The 23,838-nt window shown below is 48.2% G+C and overlaps 1 protein-coding gene across 2 annotated transcripts in view; it reads right to left on the reverse strand.

Moving 5' to 3' along the window:
- mAChR-B (muscarinic acetylcholine receptor) overlaps positions 1–20,301 on the reverse strand; it is a 127,981-nt gene extending 107,680 nt beyond the window's left edge. Inside the window, exon 1 of one of the 2 annotated variants that reach the window (XM_075692594.1) lies at positions 20,132–20,301. The gene's annotated coding sequence lies outside the window, so the exon portion shown is untranslated. The remainder of the gene's footprint in view (positions 1–20,131) is intronic. The other variant, XM_075692595.1, reaches the window with a different exon arrangement.
- Between the last annotated feature and the right edge of the window lie 3,537 nt (positions 20,302–23,838).

Below are 23,838 nucleotides of genomic sequence, written 5' to 3' on the forward strand. Positions count from 1 at the left end.
CGCTCAGCGACGTGGCGTTCCCAAACACATATTGCCACGATCTCCGGTTCCGGTGGACTGTAGCTACTTCGAGGGCACAGTTTCGCCCGAGTACGGGCGAGAACGACATCGGCTGTTGCTTTTCTAGCCCGTCGGGGCAAACAACTGTCTGGGTAACCCACGTCGGGCCTTTGGCGAGACTGCGTAGCTACGGGGTAATTCGAACTTCGCTCCTTTCACAACGCTAGTCTTCACTGAAACCCATATATGAAAGCGGTTTCATTTACGTTCTGCGTCCTCACTTATCTCCTTTAGTCCTCTATTCCCCACTTTTTCCAAGCTCAAGGTATAAAAAAAAGTATGATTTCGAAGCCATCCGACTCTTTCTTTGCCTACGTGTCACAGTTCTGGCTAAACATAAAGGAACGCAAGCTTCGGTCGCGTGTTCCTATCCTCAATCATGTACTGTAGCCTACACCGCCACCCGTCGTAGTCTCCGCAAGTCGTCTACTGAAACTCTACGCCAACCGAGAGCACAGGGACAAATGCGTACTTCTCTCGTTGCGCAGCATGGGCCAGAATTCAAGCCCGGTAGTAAGAGCTTTAGTCATAAGCTCCACATCGTCGCGCCTGCTGCTATTTGGTGTCTCCACGCAAAGTCATCATTATTTGACTCGTTATTTCTGACGACGCAGAGTAAGACGATGCAGAGGTCCGACTAATGAGTCCGACAAATGACTATCCAGTCGTCCTGTACGCTCGTCCTTAACGATAAGCGCGTATTTCTTCTTTAAAAAGTGGCCACCGAATCGCAAAGTTAACAACTGAACATATTGTGCCCAATCTTCAAGGCCCCGTCAACATGGCCGAGCACGTGCACAGCATGAAAAAGTATCGATCATGCTTTAAAAGGCACGAGAGGAACTCCCGTCTTCACCGCTCCGCATGCGCACAGGTAGAGAGCACCAAAAAGGGCGCTTTTCGCGTAGCAATTAATTCCTCGTGCTGTATGGTTTAAAATCTTTCATTCTCTTTCGGCACTTAAACTCCTTACCCGGATGCCTACATTGTCTAAAACGTAATCTTTAGGCCTCTCCATAAAATAGCTTAATAAGTAACTCTTTCCTTTATCGCGTACGATGCTCCTGCTTGGTGGGGTCAGTCTGGAGTTGCAAGCTCATGACCGGGCATGAGTGAACGCTACCGCCTTCTTGGTCTACCATGTGCCACTTTCGATGTGGGCCTACACCAAGAATTTTTTACAACCTCAAGTGTAAGGGCTTTAGCCATAGAACTAACCAAATCACCTTTAAGTTTTTCAAAATTTTGCTTTGCGCACAATAAGATGTTGACATCCTTAAGGGTGCATTCATTTGTGCCATGGCTAACACCGTTACCTGTACGGGTGTAAAAAAATTTTACTTCTTACATCCCAGTAGCAGCGCGCCTCGACACGACCGGACTCATTGTCTACTCCTTTCTTACCTAGAATAAACAGACTTGGCTCGCTGATTGTAGAGTCCTTTTCTTTTTTCACTGTTTTTGGCACTTATGGCGGTTCTGAAGCGATTACGAAATCAGTGAACATTTTTTAGCTCTTTTAGTTATTTTTTTCCTTAAATATTTGAGGCGACATGCGCTGACCCCCCTCCTGCCTTTTTCTTTTGCACTTACCTTTTCTTGCTCTGTTCTTCGTTGTTATTTTAATTAAACCTTTGTGCTGCGTAATCTTATTCGTTCTCCTCTTTTTTCTTCCCTTCTTCATGTATATTCAATTTCCATGTTTCTACGCGCTCCTTTCCGAAGAGCAGGCAAGGCGTCGAGCTCCTTCCCGTGGCAGTTGCCAACCTGCCTCTTCTCTTCTTTACTGTCTATATGTATGCATATTCTCAAATTAAATGATAATAATGATGATCAAAGGTCATCTTTCCTGCACCTCATTCTTTTTCTCGCTAGGTTTCATGACTGAACGCGGGTAGACTTACAATGGTCGGAAAACTAAAGTATATGGAGCCAACGTGTCGACAACGTTCCGCCCTGACGAATACTTACGCCTTGCCGAAACGACAGCTGCTTAAGGCGTTAAGTGCAGCGCAAATAGTACATAGATGCAGAAGAAAAACAGGAGAGAGACAGAGAGTTAACTTCCAACAACCTTGACTGAAACGTTCTGCGAGCGTCCGGCTCTTCCTCTGTGTCCGTGTGCTACAGAAGGACATGCTGTTCGGCTAATCGGTGCTTAGATAATGACGTAATGTAGTACCAGGGCCCAACCACGACTAGTAACAGTTGCGCTACACTGAATGCATTCGTGATGCAATACAAGCAATCCCAAATTCCTAATCACGGTTGGCTATTGAGACATCTATTGTTCAACATCCTTTTTTTTTCTCAGTGTAATTTGTGTTCAAGAGAATGCTAGTGCTTGTTACTAGACGCTGGCCATTCCTCTTAATACATACCTATTTTCTGAAGAAAAGGATTCAAGCAAGAAATACAGACTACAGTGACAACAGTTCCAAAGCTCACATATACACACACAACAAATATTCCTGGGCAGCTCGCAAAATTCATGTTTATGGTGAAGTACAAATGATGTCCCTTGTTGGTAAGAAAACACAGCATTCGCGAACATGCACGCAAGATCCACGGGAGCACGATAACACCACGGATTACGGAAACACATGTACAAGCTAATATTGAAGAAAAAAATTTTGAATTATTTCCACAAATACGGTACAACATCGTGATCAAAGTTACTATAATCGCTGTTGATGATTTCAAGTTTACACCTTCCTGTACACCTTTGTCTTGCTTGAATGCGGCATAGCACGTCACCAGAAAAGTAATGCATGGAGCAGTTGTAGAATACCGAGTCAAATGATGAGCAGAGAAAATGGCAACCATTCCACTCTGTGAAGATGAAATGGCAACGAAAGCTGACGACTGACAAAGCTTTCAAACTAAAAGCTAAGTGCTTTCGCTGCCATTCCACTTTCACAGAGTGAAAGGGTTGTCGTTTTTTGCGTTGCGCGCCTGGCATCGTTGCTCGTTCGGAGGTGCCCGGGCTCGCGATTGTCGTTTTTATTTAGCATCGCGGGAACGTTCTTCGACGGTGCTCCTTTCGCGCCGGCACCGTTTGTATTCTCGTTGCTGTTCCCTCTGGCGCACCTCGTACGCATGTCGTTCCTCGGGTGTACGAACTACACCTGTCCTCCCCAACGATAACGCAGCTGTTTTTAGCGTCGATACCTCTCCTGCTTATATACTGCGATAACCTTGAAGTCACGCTATTGTTCACGGCGAGCGTTCTAATCTGTTCCACATTTTGACATCTGCGCCGCCGCACTGAACCCGTATGGGTTTGTTAGAAATCGCTAAGCCCGTTTCTGTTGCCGAACGACGAAAAAACTACGGAAAGTTAGTCATATAGAGCTTTCGTTGTAAAAAAACTGGGAGCCTTAGCGGGGTTGTTTTATTGCGATAGCAATTATATGTGCGCTACAGGCGTATTTCTGCCGTCGCCGTCGCCGTGATGTTCCGCATAATATTGAAGTGCGGTTATACTCCGGCGACTGTAGCATGGCGAGGCCGCGCGCGCCCGCGCACACCCTAAATTGAAAGCAATCTGCGATGGGACAGAGTGTGCGCCGAGTGCTGACAGCTTTGTGTGTGCTGTGTTTTAGCCGCTTAGTTCGCGTTGAAGCGAGAGGCAGCACGAAGGTCAATTCGCTCGCTGCTGCTGCCGCGCTTCCTCACTCCGGCGTTTTGACAGCGAGCTTTAATGGTCATCGAGTGAGATGTGTTCGTGTTCGCTCGTGCCCGCCCGACACCATGCTTGTGCATTCAGTTAGTAAGCGAACGTTTACAAGTTGATACGGCCGGTAAAGCTGCAATCCTTACTTCGTATAGCTGTCTATAAATTTGATCTCACAATCGATGATTCGCCTTTCGGGCGAAACTGCGACTTTTTTTGGAAACCACGTTTTCTTGGCGGAGAAGAGATACACCCTGTATTTGATTAGGGAAAATCCAAAATTTTCAGTATGAACCAAATGCTTCCGTTTCGAATCGAAGTATTCTCTTCAAGAAGTCGATATTCAATTTCTTTAAACATTCTACTATAGTCGAATACATGGGGCTACTGCCCCATTATTGGATTCTTCCTGCCAACAAAAGGGGCCCATGCTCGTATCCCCAACGGCAGCCTCAGGTGCCCGCGGTAAGCCATCCCGGATTTTGTTGACTGTTCTCTTTTTGCTAATTTCAATACTGTCCATATTGATGGATTACCGAACAGCATTACATGTATTGGATGTAACAAATGAAATTATTTTTTACCAATTTATTGGTGAGTGTTATTTCTTTCTTCGACAAATTCACCGACCAATCTGATATTCAGGGTCTCATTCATCTCCGTTCAATTTCACAGGAAAGTTCTACTGCTGGAAAAGTTCCAGTTAAAATGTTCTCACGCCTTAAGAAGTGCGCTCATAGGCAATAAGGGCGTTTTCATAAGCAGATAAATTCATTTTTCCCTGAAAGCGCGATTCTGAGCAGAAATACCAACTGTCAATCCCACTTTGTCGTAATTAGTTTGATTAACTTCGGGAGTTTTACATGATAAAGCCACGTTCCGATTATGACGCACGCCGTAATGGGAGACTGCGAAATAATTTTGACCCTCAGGGGTTTCCTTAATGTACACCTAAATTGAAGTTCACGAGCGTTTTTGCATTTAGCGCCCACCGAAATGCGGCCGCAGCGGTCGGGATCGAACCCCCGACCTCGAGCTCATGAACGCAACGCCATAGCCACTGGACTACCGCAGCGGGTTGTCTGCAGCTTCAGAGCAATGACTGTCACAGACACTTGACAAACGGCCAACGAACTTCACTTCCATTTCTGCACCGTGCACGAATGAAAGAGACCTAAGCAAGAAAGTGAGAACTCTAGATCACCTATGGAAGGTAAGGACACCTTTGAACTGATTACGGCGGCGTCACTGCCGCTGCAGTACTATCCCGGAAATTCCGCAGCGTCACTGTCTTTTTTTAATACAAAACATGACGATCATGCAGTTTTCGGTTATCGGTATTATAGACTTTCCTTCAATGCTAACTATAGAGGGAACTCTGGCACTAGTGTCTGCGGGGGATTGAAGTACAGCAGTTCAGCCAGCACCAACACAATCGGAAGCTCGAAAGTCGCATCGCCGAGCTCACCCAACGAGCGGCAGAGTACGCGGCCCAGCTCGCCGACTCGAATTGGGTGGACCGATGCAACACGGCCGCTAGCACCTGGCGTCTCTTTCGCGCCTTGATCGATCCGACTCAAACCAGAGCCGAGACACACTCCAATGGGCTATCCATAGCTTCGACGGAGACATCTCAAAATTAGCATGCAAGCTACGCGATCAATACCTCTGTATACAACAGGGCCCCCGAGGGCCAGCGTACTCGTATGCAGGTTCCGAGAACGCGGAGCTCGGCCAACCGTTCCGGCTGCATGACCTGAAGGCGGCCCTCACTAAAATGAAGCAAGGAACGGCGCCGGGAAGAGACAAAATAACAGTGAAATTACTTGCCAACCTTCCCGATCCGGCCTACGAGGCGCTCCTCGCATATATAAACTCAATCTGGCTCGGTGAGGCACCTCTCCTAATCGAATGGAAGACCGCCCTGGTCACTTTCATTCCGAAAGCCGGCAAAGCCATAACCACGGACAACCTCCGCCCCATCTCCCTCACGTCTTGTGCGGGAAAGCTGATGGAGACTATGGTGCGAGATAGGCTGTCCGAGTTTCTGGAAAACCAAAACGCCTTCGCAGACACCATGTTCGGGTTCCGCCCGCACCGGTCCGCGCAAGATGTTCTGCTTCAACTAGACCGCGAAATTCTAAATCCCGTCGAATACCCCCTCAATGACAAGGCAGTACTCACCCTCGATTTGACGGGGGCTTTCGACAATGTCACACACGACATAATTCTGACGCACCTCTCCCAAACCAACTGTGGACACAACACGTTTCAATACGTTAAGCAATTTCTCCCCGACCGGCAATCGTACATCCGGATACAAGATGAAGAACATGGCCCCTACCGATCAGGCACCAGAGGTACCTCGCAGGGCGCGGTCCTCTCACCCCTACTATTCAATTTGGCAATGCTGAAACACCCGGCTCAGCTGGGGAATGTAGAAGGCATACAGCACGCGCTGTATGCCGACGACATCACCATCTGGGCTAAACCCGGATCGGTAGGAGACATTGAAGCCAACCTGCAGCAAGCGGCGGAGATCGTGGATGCCTACGCCCGCCGCTGCGGCCTTCAATGCTCCCCGGCCAAGTCGCAATTTGTGCACATTCGCCCCTCGCCGAAGTGCACTACCGAAATCGAACTGTCCCTCCCAAATGGACCCATCACAGAACACGATGAGATCAGAGTACTGGGTCTCTTTATTCATAAACACCGCCGAGTCGACACAACACTGGCCAAATAGCTCAAGGTGGGGGACCAGATGGGCCGCATGGTTCGCCGGGTTCCCAATAAACGCGGGGGGGTTACGGTGCAAAGACGCCTTGCGGCTGGCGCACGCATTCGTAACATTTTGAGTGTTGTACTGGACTCCTTATCTTCACCTTCGCAGGTTTGACGAGAACGCCCTCGAGGTGATTCTCCGCAAAATTTACAAGCGTTCTCTCGACCTCCCGGTCAACACATCCAACCAGCGCCTGCTCGGCCTGGGAATGGTCAACACCTTCGCGGAACTGCGAGAAGCACACTTGACGAACCATTACACAAGACACTCAAAGACGCCGTCGGGTCGCCGCCTTCTTGCCCGACTACACATCCATCATCCAACACTGGCGGAAGAGCGCGTGCGCATCCTGGAAATCTGGAGATGCGTCCTGCACGTGCGCCCTCTTCCGACCGACATGACACGAGACAACCATAGTGGCTGGCGCCTCGCGCGGGCGGAAGCATTGGCACGTCATTATGGGAACAAGCACGGTTCGTGGATGCCTCCGGCCTGCACCATGGGGGTTGGTATACGGCCGCAGTCGTCCACCAAAACACCGCGGTGAACGGCCTTACGTTCAAAGCACAAGACATAACACATGCGGAAGAGGTGGCCATCGCGCTCGCCGCCGCAGATCAGTACTCACGGGTCATTATTAGCGACTCGTGAGGGGCCTGCAGAAACATCGAAAGGGGCTTTATTCCCTATTTGGCGTACCGCTTACTTCAAGGCAGCAATTATATCGGGGTCCCCGCGTCCCGCACGATAGTATGGACTCCCGCGCACGAGGGTCTCGAGGGCAACGAAGCGGCTGACGCCGCTGCCCGCGCGCTCACTCTCCGGGCATTGCACTCGCCTCCCCTCGCTGCGGACTCCGACCCCAATCCGGCATTTACCTTTAAGGAAATCACCCAACACTACCAATACGGCCATGCAATCTCTCCTAAGCCCTGTAAAGGCCTCACGAAGGCGGAGGAGCGTTTACTCTTTCGCCTCTATACTAACACACTGTTGTGCCCGGCAGTCCGAAAACATTTCGACCCTGCGTGCACAGGGAAGTGCCCGCACTGTGAGGAAAAATCTTCGGACATTTTCCACATGGTGTGGGCATGCCAATCAAACTCGCACCTTCCCCCTATACCCAACCCTACCCGGGAGGACTGGGAGGCAGCCCTGCTCGGCTGCTCCGACCTGGCGAGCCAGAAGGCCCTGCATGGTAGGCCGTGCCCGAGCCGCGGCTACAGCCAATGGGCTCCTGTAATGAGGAGCCCACCTAGTCATTATAAGGAACGGCCCTTTAAGGACTGCTCCACTCACTCCCTGTAAATACTTCGACCAATAAAGTTTTTCAGTCAGTCAGTGCCCAAACTTCGTTCTTCTGTCTTCTCACAGCTTCGTGACTTTGCATATTGATCATATTCAACAGAATATGGCGTTATAAATGCAGCAATTCGCAATGACCACATTTGTGCGCACTAAACTAAACGAGTGCTTGAAAATTTTGGTAAGATAAAGCGTTCTTAATGACGTCACAAGAACGATTGAAGACACACGCACGAATATTAGGCAAATCCATTCACTAATTATTATGCCGCGGTAGATGAACAAATTCCAGCGAGGCTAGATCCGCCTGCAGCAAACAACGTCCTCCTCATCCTCCTCCGGTGGCAGCGCCGGAGGAACTTCCATCTAATAATTTTTATAAAAAAATTTTTCACTGTTTATCCCCTTACCCGTCCCTCGCTTTCCTCTCTCTTTACCTTTTTGTCTTCCTACCCTTTCGCTTCGTGCATGGTAGCCAACCGGAACTACCTCTGGTTAAACACCTTGCCTTTCTATGGATCCTATCTATCTATCTATCTATCTATCTATCTATCTATCTATCTATCTATCTATCTATCTATCTATCTATCTATCTATCTATCTATCTAGCCATCTATCTATCTATCTATCTATCTATCTATCTATCTATCTATCTATCTATCTATCTATCTATCTATTCATTTATCTATCTATCTATCTATCTATCTATCTATCTATCTATCTATCTATCTATCTATCTATCTATCTGTGATATACGTCATTGTCATCAGCCTATTTTTATGTCGACTGCAGGATGAAAGCATCTCCCGGCGATCTCCAATTACCCGTGTCTGGCACTACCTGACCCCATCTTATGCCTGCAAACTTCCAAGTTTCATCCCGCTACCTGATTCTCTGCCGCCCTCGACCGCGCTTCTCTTATCTTGGCACCCATTCCCCAACTCTAATAGACCAGCGGTTATCTTCCCTAAGCATTACACGGCTTGTCCTGCTATATTTCATTCTTCTAATGTCAACCAGAATTTCGGCTACCAGCGTTCGCTCTCTAATGCACACCGTTCTCTTCCTGTCTCCTTAACGTTACGTCCTAAGGTTTTTCGCTCAATCTAGCGTTGCGCGGTACTTCTTCTCAAGCTCCTCTGTTAACCTCCAAGCTTCTGCTTCATGTTATAGAGCCGGTAGAATAAAATGATTTGTATAGTATTCGTAGAAACATAGTCTAAATGACCAGCGCGAAAGAGAAAGTGCTCGCTGTCACTGCAAAAAAACAAACGACCACATGGAGCGCGATGTCCTCATTGCACAGGCAGGCATTCTAGCCTTTACAGATGTAGCCCGTTAATTTCGGCATCCTGTCGTCGGTCATCCTCGAAAGAGCAGCATGCGATTTTTAATATGAAATTCGCTATTCCACCCCCGGATTAAGTCGTGGAACCTTGACGTTAAAAAATAAGTGCACTGTACGAAATGTGCCAGTTACGTTGTGTTGCGGTAAGTCAACGTAAATGTAAAAAAAAATGATGCGAAAGCCACTTCGAAGTCCACAGCCACCATCGATAGCGTCTACTTCTCGCTCCAATTTCATTGTGGCTTCGGACGGTAGATTCCTTTCTCGATTATACACTTTGTTTATGGTTTACGATGCATCACTGCTTGGGATATTCATATGGTTGCTCTCTATAGACAACTCCTTGATGGCACTATTTCAAGTAGCCTACCGTTCTGCTTTAAACACGACGCTTAACATCCGCATGGTTTCTTTTGTTTCTGTTGAGCTTTCTCACGCCTTAAAGATCGGTAACTTCGCACCGTTGCCCCAAAGCTGCGCATAATTGTAATAGCGTTCTCGTGTTATAACTCATCGTACGTCGCTGTCTCCCCCTTCAGTCTGAAGGCACTGCCTTCGGCGGTGACCATATATATAACCCTGTAAACATATCCGGCAGACGAACAATGACTTGAAGCTGAAAATCTTTTTTCTTAACGCTTCTGAACTATTTTCATCCCGAGCAATTCTTCTACTCGTATAAACTTCGCGCGGCGAGAATAATATTACGCTTTTTTATCTAACAATAAGCGTTCCGCTTCCATAAGGCGAATTCACACGCAGTTATAGCAACATTGCGCGTTAACCCGCATGCTAACCTATCCTCGGTTTGTTATTCCCACCACTCTTTGAAACAGACAGTGACGCACCAGCGCCACATCTGCTACTATAGTAAGCTTTATTAACCATATATAGGGTTCAACGTTCTTGGTTTAAGCTGACAGGAATTTTTTGTTTAAAAGTACGCTGGATTTCCTTTCTTTCTTTCTTTCGGAGTGGAGGGGAGGAAGGGGGCGTTACCCGAAAATGATCAGTCAAAGCTAAATTACCTAAGCTACATTGGCTCGTAGCTGCGAGCTCCAATATAAAAGGAGCCTGGTAAAGTCAGTCACGCGTCGGCCCCAGCCGTCCAAAGCAATCTTTACTTTTTTTGTCATATTTGCGCGTCCGTTTTGCCTCCCGCTGTGACGAAAACGAGAATCGGTGTGTGTGTGCCAAGGGGGGGAGGCAGGCTGAGGGGGTAGAGCCTTAGTCTGAGTCCTTGCATTCTTCTCGCTCCGGCCACTGTGGTGAATGAACTGGGCGAGTTGGCGAATGATAACGTGGACTTATATCCTACTTCTTTTTCTGTGTTATTCGTTGGAGCGCGGTACCTACGCATAATGCTAAAGTCCCGCTCTACTGGTGCTCGAATATCCCATGCGCTCCCTCGTAATTCCTGGAAAGTCACATCGTCTTACGGCGTTATTCCTATGCTAGACTTTTTCTCGAAAACCTAATTAGTCTGTACAGTGAATGAAACTATGCAGTGTTGAAGAGCTGGATCAGCAGTCGTAATGTTTCGGTGACAGCGAAACTACTACGCCAGATAGTCGCCGAAAAAAGAACGGTAAGCTTCCTCGCGAAAGAGTATCTGTCAAATTCGGCGAGTGAAAGTTTATTTAGAAAAAACTTGTTCACCCAAAAAGAAAGTTAATTTGCTGACACGAAAAGAAATAGAAAAATGTTAGAGCTGTTTGCTTTCAGACCTGCCGTGGTTGCCTAGTGGCATTGGCGTTGCGCTGCTAAGCGCACGAAGTCGCGGGATCAGAACTAGCCGCGACGGCCCCACTTCGATCGAAACGCAGAGAGCCTGCGTACCGCGCATTAGAGAACCACCCCGGGTGGTCGAAACTAATCCGGAGACCATCGCTACGACATGCTTCATAATCAGATCGTGGGTTTGGCACGTGAAACCCCGGAATCTAATGAAATACATAATTTGATTTCAGAACCAAACTATATAGGTTATCGCAGAAGCTGCGACCGCTGAGTGCCACTGGATTAATGAATATAGTCACAAATGAGTTTACAAGCAAACGTGGTTGAAATGTCTATTACCCATGGAAGCAGAGTATATATGTATACAGTTCGAGAACATGGACCAAAGGACGAGAACATATTTGGCGGTGCAGAAACGCGGGCACGGCGCTACTCCCGGCCACCGCCTCTAAACCTTAAGCCACCACATCACTTTTGCGCTAGAGCACGTCCGCGTAAAAAAAATTCGTTGGCGTTCGGCAGCAAACGCGCAGGGTCGAGTAAGAAAACGAGCGTAGGTACCAAAGTAGCCTGTTCACGTTAAACTGCCAGGAAGATCAAAAGAAATGAATTTGGCTCATTAAAGAAGCGATGCGCTTGAAAGCGTACATCTGTTGCAGTGAGGGTATTTAGGTAGCGTTTCTTGTTTCGTTACGTAATTCCATTGAAAAAATAGCCGCCAGCCAGCACACAGCTGGCTATACGTATATACCGACTCGATATATGGGTGTTCCTGCGTTCAGCGATGTCGGGCAACGTTGTACTTACCGTGAAACTGAAGCCTTAGGGAGACCACGAGAAAAAACGCTTCAGCAGTGAAAGAAAAAAAGGTACACTCCCCAAACTTAGGAAAAAAAAAACAAAACAAAAAAACGAGAACTCTGAGCCATAAATATACGTCATCATCATTGGTTGATTAATGTTTACTGCAGGACGAAGGCCTCTTTCATCAATATCCGATTAGCACCGCCCCATACATCAGCCAACCAGCACTTCAAAAGACCAATCATTTGCGGTAACCATAACGATTCTTAACGTAACCTGAACGACGCCAGTGACACTGTCGGCAACGTAGATGTTATGTAAACGATGTCCCTGATTGCCGGTTGCTTTAATAGCATTTCATCTTTGGCGGGCAGTGCCACTATAGTGTGTAATACCTGAGTCACTGCTTTTAAACGCCCTCGTTCCAGTTCACACATCGCTATAAGAGACGGTGATTATTTGTTCTCTATTCACATTATTTCTCTTCACTCCAGTTGAGCACTTGACTCAGGCACTCGCGTTTGTCTTACAAAGCAAAGCGAGCTTCCATTCCGCGGCCGCTCTCATCCACCAAAGCCATGTCGAGCATCGGTCTTTTCAAAACTTTTGGTTGCACGTTACTGCGAGAGAACAAGCGCAACGCAGTCGTTCTGTTTGCGCAAGCATTAAATGTCATGGTGTCGGTGACGACTTCACGTAGTCATCACGGTGTCATCGGCCGCAAAGTTCGGCCTCACGCAGCTGCTCTTCCATTCCCTTCTGCGAGCCAGCGAAGAAACCACACGGGGCGATGGAATATAAATAAGAAAGTCGCTCGAAACTCGTTGTCACGTCGGAGTTACGTGACAAGCACCACTCCGGATGCAGTAGGTAAAACCTCCAAACCTAATTACAAAAAAATAAAAAGAGGTAAATAAGTGCGCGCCAGTTTGACCAAGCGTTAACTGGGTCGCGCGGATGTATACGTGTACACGCGGGATGTTTCGTCGCGAAGAAACAACAGTGTTACCCTGTCGGACAGCATAATCTCCGGGATCAATTTCTCGCGTCGAGACTGACAGGACTTCGATTTCTTCCGCCAGGGAAAATGCAACGAGGCTTTCGCGCGCAGCAGTGGCCGCCGCCTTGGAGCGGGAGCGCGTCTCGCTGTCGTTGTCTCCTCAAGAATCCTGGTACCGCGATGCTCGCCTCAACTCGGCGTGGGCAAGACGCTGCCCTGCCCGAGAGGGAATTACCGACCAGTCCGAGAGCCATCCGAGGCCGCCGAGGCCGCCGCGGTAGTGGCTCCAGTGGCTCCACCACTGGACTGTCTGCACGCTCCCTGAACAAATCTCTCTCTCTGCTTGTTCCTGCAATTGTGTTCACGGCGGGGCGTCCTTCCTAACCTGCTTCGATTTGGTCGAGGAGGCACCGTCGTCGTGGAGTGTTGCGAAATAAACGCTACCGAGGCAAGCGAGACGCCTGTCGTGCGCACACTTGCGTGGATCTTACCGGTTCATTTGTGTACAGTATTTAGAAGCAGCAGCCAGCGCGGTGGCTGCGTAGGTTCTAGCGTTCTGCTGTCGGACAAGGGGTTGCGGGTTCGATTCTCGACAGCGGTAGCCGCGTTCCCGATTGTGTATCAGCGCAGTGAACGTGGAAGAACGTGTAGACAAAAGCTGTGGTTCGCTACTGATCATTGCTTCACGGATGCGTAAACGTATGCGTATGATTCCCGTATGCGTATGCGTATGCGTATGAGTTACGCATCAGTATGCGTAACTGATGGAGAGATGTGTCACGTAATTTTACCTCGAAAGTCGATCTCGCCTATGACGCCGACGAAAATAGAGATCAAGGGAATAACGCGATTAGCATCGCATTTGCCGGGTCCCGTACGCCGAGCGAACCGAAGCAGGCATTCCTAACAGAGGCAGAATTTTAAAAAAAGGAAAGCCTGTTAGTCGACCCATGTGCGGAATGAGGCCTCCCGAGACCCCTAGCACATTTTATTTCACATTACCTCCAATCGTTTTCAAATTTGGAAGCGATTGCGTTAAATATATATTCAGGATATGAGGTCAGCTGATGAAAACGGCTTAGTCGCATTGTGCTACCGTCAGCAGTGGCAGAAACTGAGTGTGACTTGATCTAGACCATCGTGTTTTCACGTACGAAAAAATGCGACTGTGAGGGGCTTTCGAATACCATGATATGGCATCGAAATCTAAAATTCAACATCAACGCGTCAACCTCATACACGACGTTGCAACTTCGCCTCTTGGTTTTGAATTTGAATTCAAATTTATTTACCACAAAAGTACACTGTTGTACATAAGCGGCGGGCGTGGCATGGCAAGATAAGAGCTGCATAACGGCAGCTTTGCTTTTTCCACTTCCGTAGCAAAGAAAAGTCGTTTTTATCGTAACAAACCTGAGGAGATGGTTACTTCCTCCACGTACGTTGAATATCGCTCTCAGCGTCTGATCGTGGTGTTTAAACGAAACTTGGTTCTCAGCGTTCATAACATACCAGTCGGCAACAAAAACCAACTTGAAAAACCATTATGTCCATGAGCTGTCTTTGGTACATTAGGAGGTTAAAAAGCATCAGGCATTCAGAAACAACGGGCAGCCCTCCACTACGGCGTATCTCATTGCCCTGTATTGGTTTGTGACGTTAAACAGTAATAATCAAGCATGAAAGGAATGTGTTCTGCGGAGAGAAGCATTCTTGCTGGCCGTTTGCCAGTACATCGAGTTCCACGTATTGAAGCGAGTTTTGTCTTCGTTTCACTGAGTCGCTTCTAAGATACTCTAGTCGCTCGTAACGATCCTTTCGGGGTCATGTTGGCGTTCCAGTATACTTCAAAATACAAAATATAACTTCAGATAAGTATTTCCATTTCTAGGTCATTTCGCTATAACGCTCTATTACTTACGGCGGGAATAAATTTGTTTGGCGATTGATTGATTGATTGATTGATTGATTGATTGATTGATTGATTGATTGATTGATTGATTGATTGATTGATTGATTGATTGATTGATTGATTTCGCACGTCGGAACGGTCATGTGATCTGAACTGGAGCGTGTGCTACCGTAACTCTTGTTCGGAAGTACGAAAAAGAACCCAAAATCGCTTACCATCGTCGCTTAAAAGAAAGCGCTGTTGCAATTACTGATGACAATCGGTTTTAACCACCTTTTCTCGGAGCATCCAGCAAATTCGTTACTCTCCTACAGCATGTACGGACGTTGAATGGGCTTAATTCAAACTGCAGCGGCACTCACTTTTAAAGCGATTCTTTGGACGAAATTTTCTGTTCATTGCGAGCTATTGTTAATCAATGTGTTCCGTTCTTGGGGTTTGGTTTTTAGGTGGTTATCCGCTGGCTGGCCCGAGTTCATCTGGCCTCCATGCTTTTTGCGGGCCTCTGGAAGGCGCGCTTGCTTCGTAATGCCGACGGGAAGAACGCGAAGCTGGGTGGTGCCCGCTCTCCTTCCAAACGGCCTGTCTCTTCTCCTCTGGAGACTCTTTCTTGCCGCCAGATGCCCCGCCGCATCTGTGTTGTGCTCCATTTTCCCGGCCCGAGGCCGCAATTCGTCACAGCTCTGTGACAAGAGATTCGACCTCAACGGGTGGAAGGAAGCCCCGATGAGAGTCGCACGAGAGTCTCACCGGTGAAACCACTCTGGAGCGCCAAGCATCGCGGGACTCAGCTCCGGTGACACCGTCTCGCTACAGTGGTACGCATGCCCATGTTAATGCAGAGGAGCGGTAAGGAAATGACGCTGCCTGATGTGCTCTTGAGAGCAAATGTGTGGCCACGCAGCTGGATATTGCATTTTAGCTCTTTCATGCGAGGTAGTTACCGCTGAGAAACACCTTTTTCTTTTTTTCTTTCTGCCCTATAGGGTCGTCCTCGCCACGTTTCAGGAGACTCCGCTGTTATCACGCGTTGTTGCTCATATTTCCACGCAGCAGTAATGTTGTATCTCTGCCGCGACGCCTGTGACGTCAGCTAGCTACGTTAGCTAGGTAGCCCTGCGAAAGCCATGGAATCTCTTCAGTAACCTGAATCTGATGAAAGTGGGTACGGATGATACCGAAGAAAATAGCTGGAGTAAAACAAGACACTAGCGAGCAGAAGTTATCGTTTCTCTCTGTACTTGAAAACAAAATATTTCGTTGAGTTCGCTTCACAAACCATTCCAGAGAATTGGCTACATCTGTTCGCTACCTCATATCTCCAGAGTTCCTGTGAAAAAAAAAGTGACTCTTCATTTTATTGAACGATATTTTCTTAGTTTTTATCACAATATCGCTTGTTTTTTTGTTTTCTTTTTTCACTAATGCTACGTTTCACTACAGAAACGAGCGTCTATTCTTGAAAGAGCTTTAATGCAACATTACTCGACAGGGCTGTCACCGGCCCTTTCTGGTTATGAACGCGCAAACTTCTCGGTGATCCGACCCCGGAGACAATGTAATCGAAGGCGCGACATCGTTCCTGACATCATCGGCGTCCTCGCAAGAGGTGCAACGTGACAGAGACGACAAGAAGGACAAAATATGTGGGGAATTTTGTTCACGCGCTATGAGCACCGAAATGCGATCGTCATGCTGTGGCGCTACTGGTTGACGGTGCTGAGTAATAACTTCTGCGGTAGAAACTCATATAGATGGCGCCTCGTAAGTTAACACTGTAATGCTCGAACACAGCTCTAGAGCATTGAAAATTGGAACAAATTCTTCACCTTTGATTCGGGCCTTGGAGAGTACGAAATGTTATTTGAGTTAGAACTTAGTATAGCAATTTTTTAATTAGTCATTGGTTCGTTGAACTATCCGCGGCTGAAACTTCACTCCAAGGTATAAAACTGCAACTATGCGTTTTGCGTTTACATTCCCCTGATTAGCAGTATAAGCATTCTGAGGATACAAACTCAGTGAAGTGTATGTCATGTGTTGGGTATTACAGGGTCAGGCAGAATTAACAAACCGTAGGGTCATGAGGAGAGATAGATAACATCATTAGATCACAAGGTACTAATAACTCACGTATGACCGCGGGAAGGGGAGTTAGTTCATGTGGATGTTGATGAATAATCATTGAATGATAGGACTCGCCATTGCTATCGCGGTAAACTTGCTCAGGTGTAGCACGAGAACTACTAAGAACCTGCGGGTTTCCCAGACGGTGTTGAACAGGAAAGCTATTTGAACCCCGTTCACACGTCTGGTCTGAATCCACACGTCGCGAGAAATCTTTACTTGAAATTAAATTATATGTTCTCTTTCATATTGGTCATGGGTGTGTTTAACTAAAAAGTACAGTCCGACAGAATGGAACGACAGTCTGCGAAAAAAAAAAAAAGAATGCGTACCATTACTCATTTTTTCCTCGTACGTGCAATGACTGGAATTAACATTCCGCATCGGTCGCCACGGTCACAGACGCTAGAGGTTCAAGACTGTTGTTCCCCATGCCATCGAACAAATATTTATTCATTGTTCTGCATTCTTTTTCTGTGTATGTACCAGTCCTTTCTCTAGCGCCTACGGGCCTTGAAAGTATGTAAAATAAATAAATAAATAAATAAATAAATAAATAAATAAATAAATAAGAAAACATCACTAATCTTAGAAAAGACACAGCTACAGAGTTCTTGTTCACAGCAATGTCAACCGAAGAGTGAAAAGTGCTTGAAATCTTTTCGTCTGCTGACTTTGAGGTATAAAAGTCTGTCTCAAAGGCCGGCTGCGTCGGTGGAAACGAGAATCTTTGTTCGTGAGCATCATACAGTTAATCATAAGCGGATGCCGCGACTTAAAATAACGCGTTAATAAATAGCTAAGCCAGGGCAATCAGTGGGTTTACACTTTCAGGGCCATCAGTCAAGCAGTGAAATGTAGCACCTGGGTGGGGCAGGCCTGGCTTCGTGTGAGCGGTACCGCCTGAAACGCAATGCTAAGGCTTCTTGACGCCATCATTTAGAAGGCTGTAGTATAACGTTACGGGCCTTAGCGTTAGCACCCCTATCCGGGTAGGACCGGTTGGTGTAGTGTGACGTGCGTGAGAACTTAGAATCCGGCGCAAAATTTAAGCGCAACGTAATCCGATGACGCTGTGCTAAAATTATCTAACTTTTCATGTTTGAGTTAGATGTCGTTTAGGCGCATTTCTGTAGCCGGAAGGATATATTATACCGTTAGCGACATATCGTGCGCTCCAGACCTTGCGTGTATACGTGACGTACCCTTCAGGCTTTGTTTAAATAAGGCAATAACTATTAGCAACCGCGAACAGTAAGGGTATGCGAATATTCGAAACTTTCGAATAACAAATCGAATAGTTACTATTCATGAATGCGAATATTTTTCGAATACTTCTATCGAATATTTCAAAACGTCAACTGCACCCAAATGAACATAAATTAGAAGCAAAAGTGCGGTAAATTTTCAGCCCCGCGGGCATGGTACATACATAAAACATAAGAAATTGCGTTGTGGAACAGGCTGCGTCACTTAGGTAGCCACACATTACAGGCAGCACAACGATCCTTCGCGCTCTCTGAAGAGCCCTGTACATGCGAAGAAACTAGTTTTTTGCTCCTTACGCTCCATTTGTGCTTTTACTTAACAACGCTTCTTAAAGTGCTATGGAATGATAGAAACTTGCTAGCTTTAGGAATACTGGGATGTGAACACCGTTTAATATCAATTGTGATAACGCATTCCATTATTCGAAAAATATTCGAAAAGTATCCGACATTCTATTCGCTTCCGGCGCTACTCGATTCGGTCTAAAGAATCCCTATTCGCACGCCCCTAATAACCAGTTCGCTAAAGAGAAAAAAATATATATAATAGACCAACTGTGCAAGGCAAACACAGCGCTGATTCCTCCTTCTTGCTCCAGAGGTCAGGAGGTACCGCTGAACTTGAAGTTAATGTACTGCTTGTATAGTTTCTGCTTAGTCCTGTCACGCCACATGCCGTGACTGCGGGCCACTGCCTTCACCAAAAGCCGTGCCACGACGGGCAGACCCCGTGGGCAACTTCAGTTCAGCGTGCGGCATTGCATTTGGCACCGTCGTAGACGCACCTCGTGAGTGTACGCGGTTCGTGCAGTCGGCCATCTGACATCAATGGATTGCCGATTGGTCTCTCTTCCGCGTTTGGCAGGTTACAGGCACGCCGGTCCTCACGGGCGCCAATGGGGACGGAATCGCAAGTCCTTCCTTCGCGACTAAGTCATCGGATACGTATTCCGGTTCCAACGCATTCAGTCGCATCTTCGCGTCGCGCGGTGCGTTCTGGGAAAGTTACCAAGCGTTGGTCCACAGAAGGAAATGCGACGGGGCTCGATTGAGAACAAAGTCGCTTGACGACGGTTTAACTTCGTGCTTGTGTAAGTGCGCTCAGTCATTCAAGCGGGGTTGCGAACGCCTCTAAACTGAAGGTTTCGCGACAGTTGACGTAGACAAAGATCGAATGCCCCCGTCAGCGACTTCAACAAACGCCATACATCTTCTCCGCACTGTTATTTGCTCGCGCGTCACAGTCGCGACTGCAGTTGACAAACAACCTTTTCCCGGGGGCTCGCTTAGCATCGCTCGCCGCACGGGCAGAACGAACTTGAAATATCCATTGTACGACGCTCGCCGTCGATGTGTGGCAAAACGTGCCAAACGCAACGCAGATCACGTGACATAAACGGCGCGTTGAGGAGCAAACGAAAGCGAAGAGAAGGGGAAAAAAAAAACAGAATTCACGCGACTGGTCGTGTAGATATTTACCAGCAGCCTCGATTTTATGCGTGACCCTACACGAATCGACAAGCGCTCAGGGCAAGTGAGCGTACGCGCGCACTGCGAAGGGAAAAGAAGGGGGAGGAAAAAAAGTAAAAAGCGGAGAAAGCCAGAGCGGTGTTCGGCACGTCACGCGAAGCAGTGTCACTCGGTTCATCTCGCCCGATAGACAGCCACAAGTGTGCCACGACCGCCGTTGCCTGGAAATAAAAAGGGGGAGTGCGGAGGGTAACGGGAAGGCAGTACAACGTATAGTCGTCCACCAAACAAGCCGGCTTCTTTGTCCGCAGCGGATCGCCAAATTTACCCGCGCGGTAGGAGAAGTTGGCGGGTGGGGGAGAAAAAAAACATAAGGAAGTAAGGCTCGCCGCTTCAAGACACTGGTCGCTAAGTGGTGCATACTATGCACACGCGCGCCTTCTTTCTTCGCGCGTTTCTAAGAAGCGCCGCTGTCGTCGCGAACCCGCTTCTTCTTCTTCGTCCTCAACTCTCGGGACAAGCAGATACGCGCGGTGTGCGGTGGTCGCGACGTCGCGGGACAGCGCGCCGGCCTAGCAGCACACCCGCCCGCCCGCACGTGGGGAGGGAGTGCGGGCAACAGTTGCGCGCGCGACTCACCGGTGGTGCCGTCCGGCCGCGCTGCGGTCCGCCGCTCTGCAGGCATGCCGCTGCCGCCCTCCTCCCTCCGCCGCCGCCGCCGTCGCAGTGGCCCCGGGCGCAGGCGCCGAGCGCGCGCGGCACACCGGCCAGAAAGCAGCAGCAGCAGCGGGCGGAGAAGAGCCTTCGCACGCGAATGCCGGGCAGCGACTACGGCGCGGCACCTAGCGCCGCCCCGGGGCCGTTGAGCGCAGCGCACCGCCCCCACCATTGAACGGAGCAAGCACGAAGACGAACCGAAGGCTCGCTAAAGTGGCGTTGAGTTTCCTGCAAGAAATTACCGTAGGCAACCATGGCGCTGGTGTCTGCGGAGACCGAGTAAGATGACGGCTCTGCAATATTGGACAGGAAGAAAAAAAAAAGAGAGAAGTCGCAGTTTCGCCTGAAAGCCGAAGCATTGATAGCGGTAGCAATGTATTATGGACAACTGCACAAAGTAAGAGGCGTGATTTCATCTGCCGTGTAAATTGCAGTAAACGTTGGCTTACATACTAAATAAATTAACAAGCGTGGTGTCACGTGCGTGAGTTGAAACATGAACAGATAACTAGACAACCGCGAACTCTCCCTGTCACAACGCTGGCGTCATGAAGAACACCAACAGAGGGGAGCGAACGCTTCTTGCTGCCTCTCGCTTGAACAAGTCTTGAGATTACTTGACCTTGAGCACTAGGCGTGAGGGAAGACAGAGCATTACTATTACGCCAGAGATTACCTGCAAGATAGGGAACACGGGTCACTTATGCGCTTAGCCGCGCGGACCACCGTGCGCAGCCACGGCCAAGCTACGCGCATCAAGGGGAGACGCACGCTCACCTCCACGCCCCCCCCCCCCTGCCTTGGGTGCGCTTGATCATGTGACCTTCAACACTAAGTCACCATCTTTCTCGGTTCACCCTCGCACACCTTTCCTCACAGCCACGCGCGATACATGTTATCACACTTGGACTTCATGGACGTCAGACTCTGGAGTTTTTCAAGACGCGTAGCGCCACCTGCCTTTGCGAGGATGCAGTAATTGAGTAGTGCGACGCCCGACTCCCTTGCTAAGTTGCCTATGCAGCTAGCGACTGCGAAACAACGATTTAACTAGATTTTGGTCCATATGGCGAGTGTTTTGCGCATTTAACACACAGACAGAGAGCTATGAATTTCTACGCTAGTCGGACACGCCGCCGAACTGCCATAAAGCGCTTACTGGCTCGCTCTTCTGACTGATGGGGGAAACGACGGCAATCGCGATAGCTCCGCGCGCTACGAAGAAACGCCGCAATCGACGCTACTGTTGTGTTGTAAATTGCCATGAACGTGAAGGACGGAATAACAACGTTTAGTTTTACTGATTTCCATCGCGATCGTATGAAGGGGAAAGGCGAGATCGCTGGATACGGGCCGTTCAACCTGTTGGGTAATCGGGTTACTTGCATTCCCCACAACACAGCGGCTCGCATGAGAAAGTGCGACAATTTTGTCCTTCTGTAATTGTGTTGCGTAGCTCTGACGAAGGACCGTGGTAATCAAGCGAAAACTCAAGAATCTGCAGCCGCCACTTCGTTGGTAACAGAGAAAAATGACGTTGCGAACCATCCTGCTTATGGGCCATCGATACCTCCATCTTTTAACAGACGTCCGCCTCAGCTTGACTCAACAAGTGGAACGGAGAGATCTGGCAGCTCAGCTTAACCAAACATTTTGGTTCCTTTATGAATTCAAAATTCTGTTCTAGAGCATCGTTGTATCGCGAGCTCATTTCTACTTTCTGTATTTTGTATGTCCTGCGCCGATACAAAACACGCTTCGCAATGTGCTGAGCCCGCTCGACTGCGCTTTTCAAATGTGAGCAATAACGTTGCTGTAGGAGCACTGGATGAGTAATTGCAAAGTAATGCGCGTGTGTAAAGAAAAAGAATGTCGCGTTTATTTACATTTATTTGTGCGCGCTTGTTGCTCGAAGCGTCTGCGAAAAGTTCAAATTAAGGTACTGAGCGATGCTGTAGCTCCTGCGAGAAAGAAAGATGCAGCGCGTAGGCACTGTGGGAAGCTTACTTTCGTTATGATCGCACGCTGTTTGCTGCCTTGGAAAACGTTTTCTGTTTGCTGCACTGGAAAAGGCTATGGAAGGATTTACTCTCTGTAAATAATTGCGAGACAAAACATTACGATAAAATACATAAAAACATAGGCGATACTTAAGTCTTGTGTTCAGGACATATTCAATATGAGCCAATTTGAAATGCTTAGATTTTATGCTGATATGCCTATAAACAAACCTGATGCTCTCTGTACTTGCGAGTTGCAACACGCCGAAATAACACTTGAGACTTTATTTTACATTGTACACGTACTTGGCCCTGCTGAGCTTCCTTTCCGAAGCGTGGATTGGCGGAAGAAGCTTCCCAGGTCCTTGATTTTTAGGAAACCGTGCCTCAACAGAAACGAAAGAGACGGGTCCTTTGTGGCCTATGCACCTTCGCTTTCGGACAGCTCTCCTTGCACTACTCAGTTAGCGCCAAGGCTGCGATGGGGGCGCTGGTGACGGGTTTTTCCGCAGCGCCGCCTGGGCAGAGTCTGAGGTCTATAGGGAACATCACGGTGTCGACGACGGCTACAGCGATAATTCTCCTGGAAATAGAGAGAAAGGAGGAGGAGGAATGAAAGAGAGAAGGTAGGGATGTTAACCAGAAATGCGTCTGGTTGGCTACCCTACTCTGGGGGACGGGAAAGAAGGAATATAAAGATGAGATAGAGAGAGGGACAGAGGGGAGGAAAGACGCGGTAAGCTCGCGCACGCACGCGGAGGGACTGAGCAAGTCAAAGGCGTTCACATAGGCCAGTCGCTATGGACCATTGTCCCGAGATTGGATGCGTGAAAAGACAGGGAGGTCATCCAGAGGTAGTTCCGGTTGACTACCCTGCACAGGAGAAAGGGGTAAGAAGATAAAAAGACAAAGAGAGTGGAAAGTGAGAGAGAGACAAAGAGAGACGACCACAATCTATTCAACCGCGTACACTAAAGAGCAGTAGTTGGCGGCGCTCTTAACGACTATCATGAAGGCCCGTAGACCGCAGGAACCTGGGTAGCACGAATAAAGCCTTGTGCGGGGAGTTTCTTTGGAAGCACTGGCCTAGAACATTTTGTTCTGAGATTAGACAATTGTCCAATTCGTCCCGCATCCTACACATCACTTGCCGCTTGGCACAATAGCGCGGGCAGGCACAGATAAAATGTGGGAGCATCTCATCACAGCCGCACGTGTCGCACGTGGGACTGTTGGCGATTCCAATAAATAAGGCATCATCATCATCATCGGTCTTTTTATGTCCACTGCAGGACAAAGTCCTCTCATGGCGATCTCCCATTACCCATGTCTTCCACTAGGAGATTTCAACTTGCCGCCTGTAGATTTTCTAATTTCATCACCCCAGCTAATTTTCCGCCGTCCTTTTGACTGCGTTTGCCTTTCGTTGGTACCCATTCTGTAGCTCTAATCGCCCACTGGTTATTTGCCCTACGTATCACATAGACTGCCCAGCTGAATTTTCTTTCTTTAATATCAACTAGAATGTCGACCACCCAGTTTGTCCTCTGATCCACACCACACTCTTCCTGTCTCTTAACCCAACCTCCAGCTTTCCGCCCCATACACTAGTACCGCATGTGGTGGTGG

The sequence above is a fragment of the Dermacentor variabilis genome, chromosome 5 (genome assembly GCF_050947875.1).
Source record: "Dermacentor variabilis isolate Ectoservices chromosome 5, ASM5094787v1, whole genome shotgun sequence".
NCBI lineage: Eukaryota > Metazoa > Arthropoda > Arachnida > Ixodida > Ixodidae > Dermacentor > Dermacentor variabilis.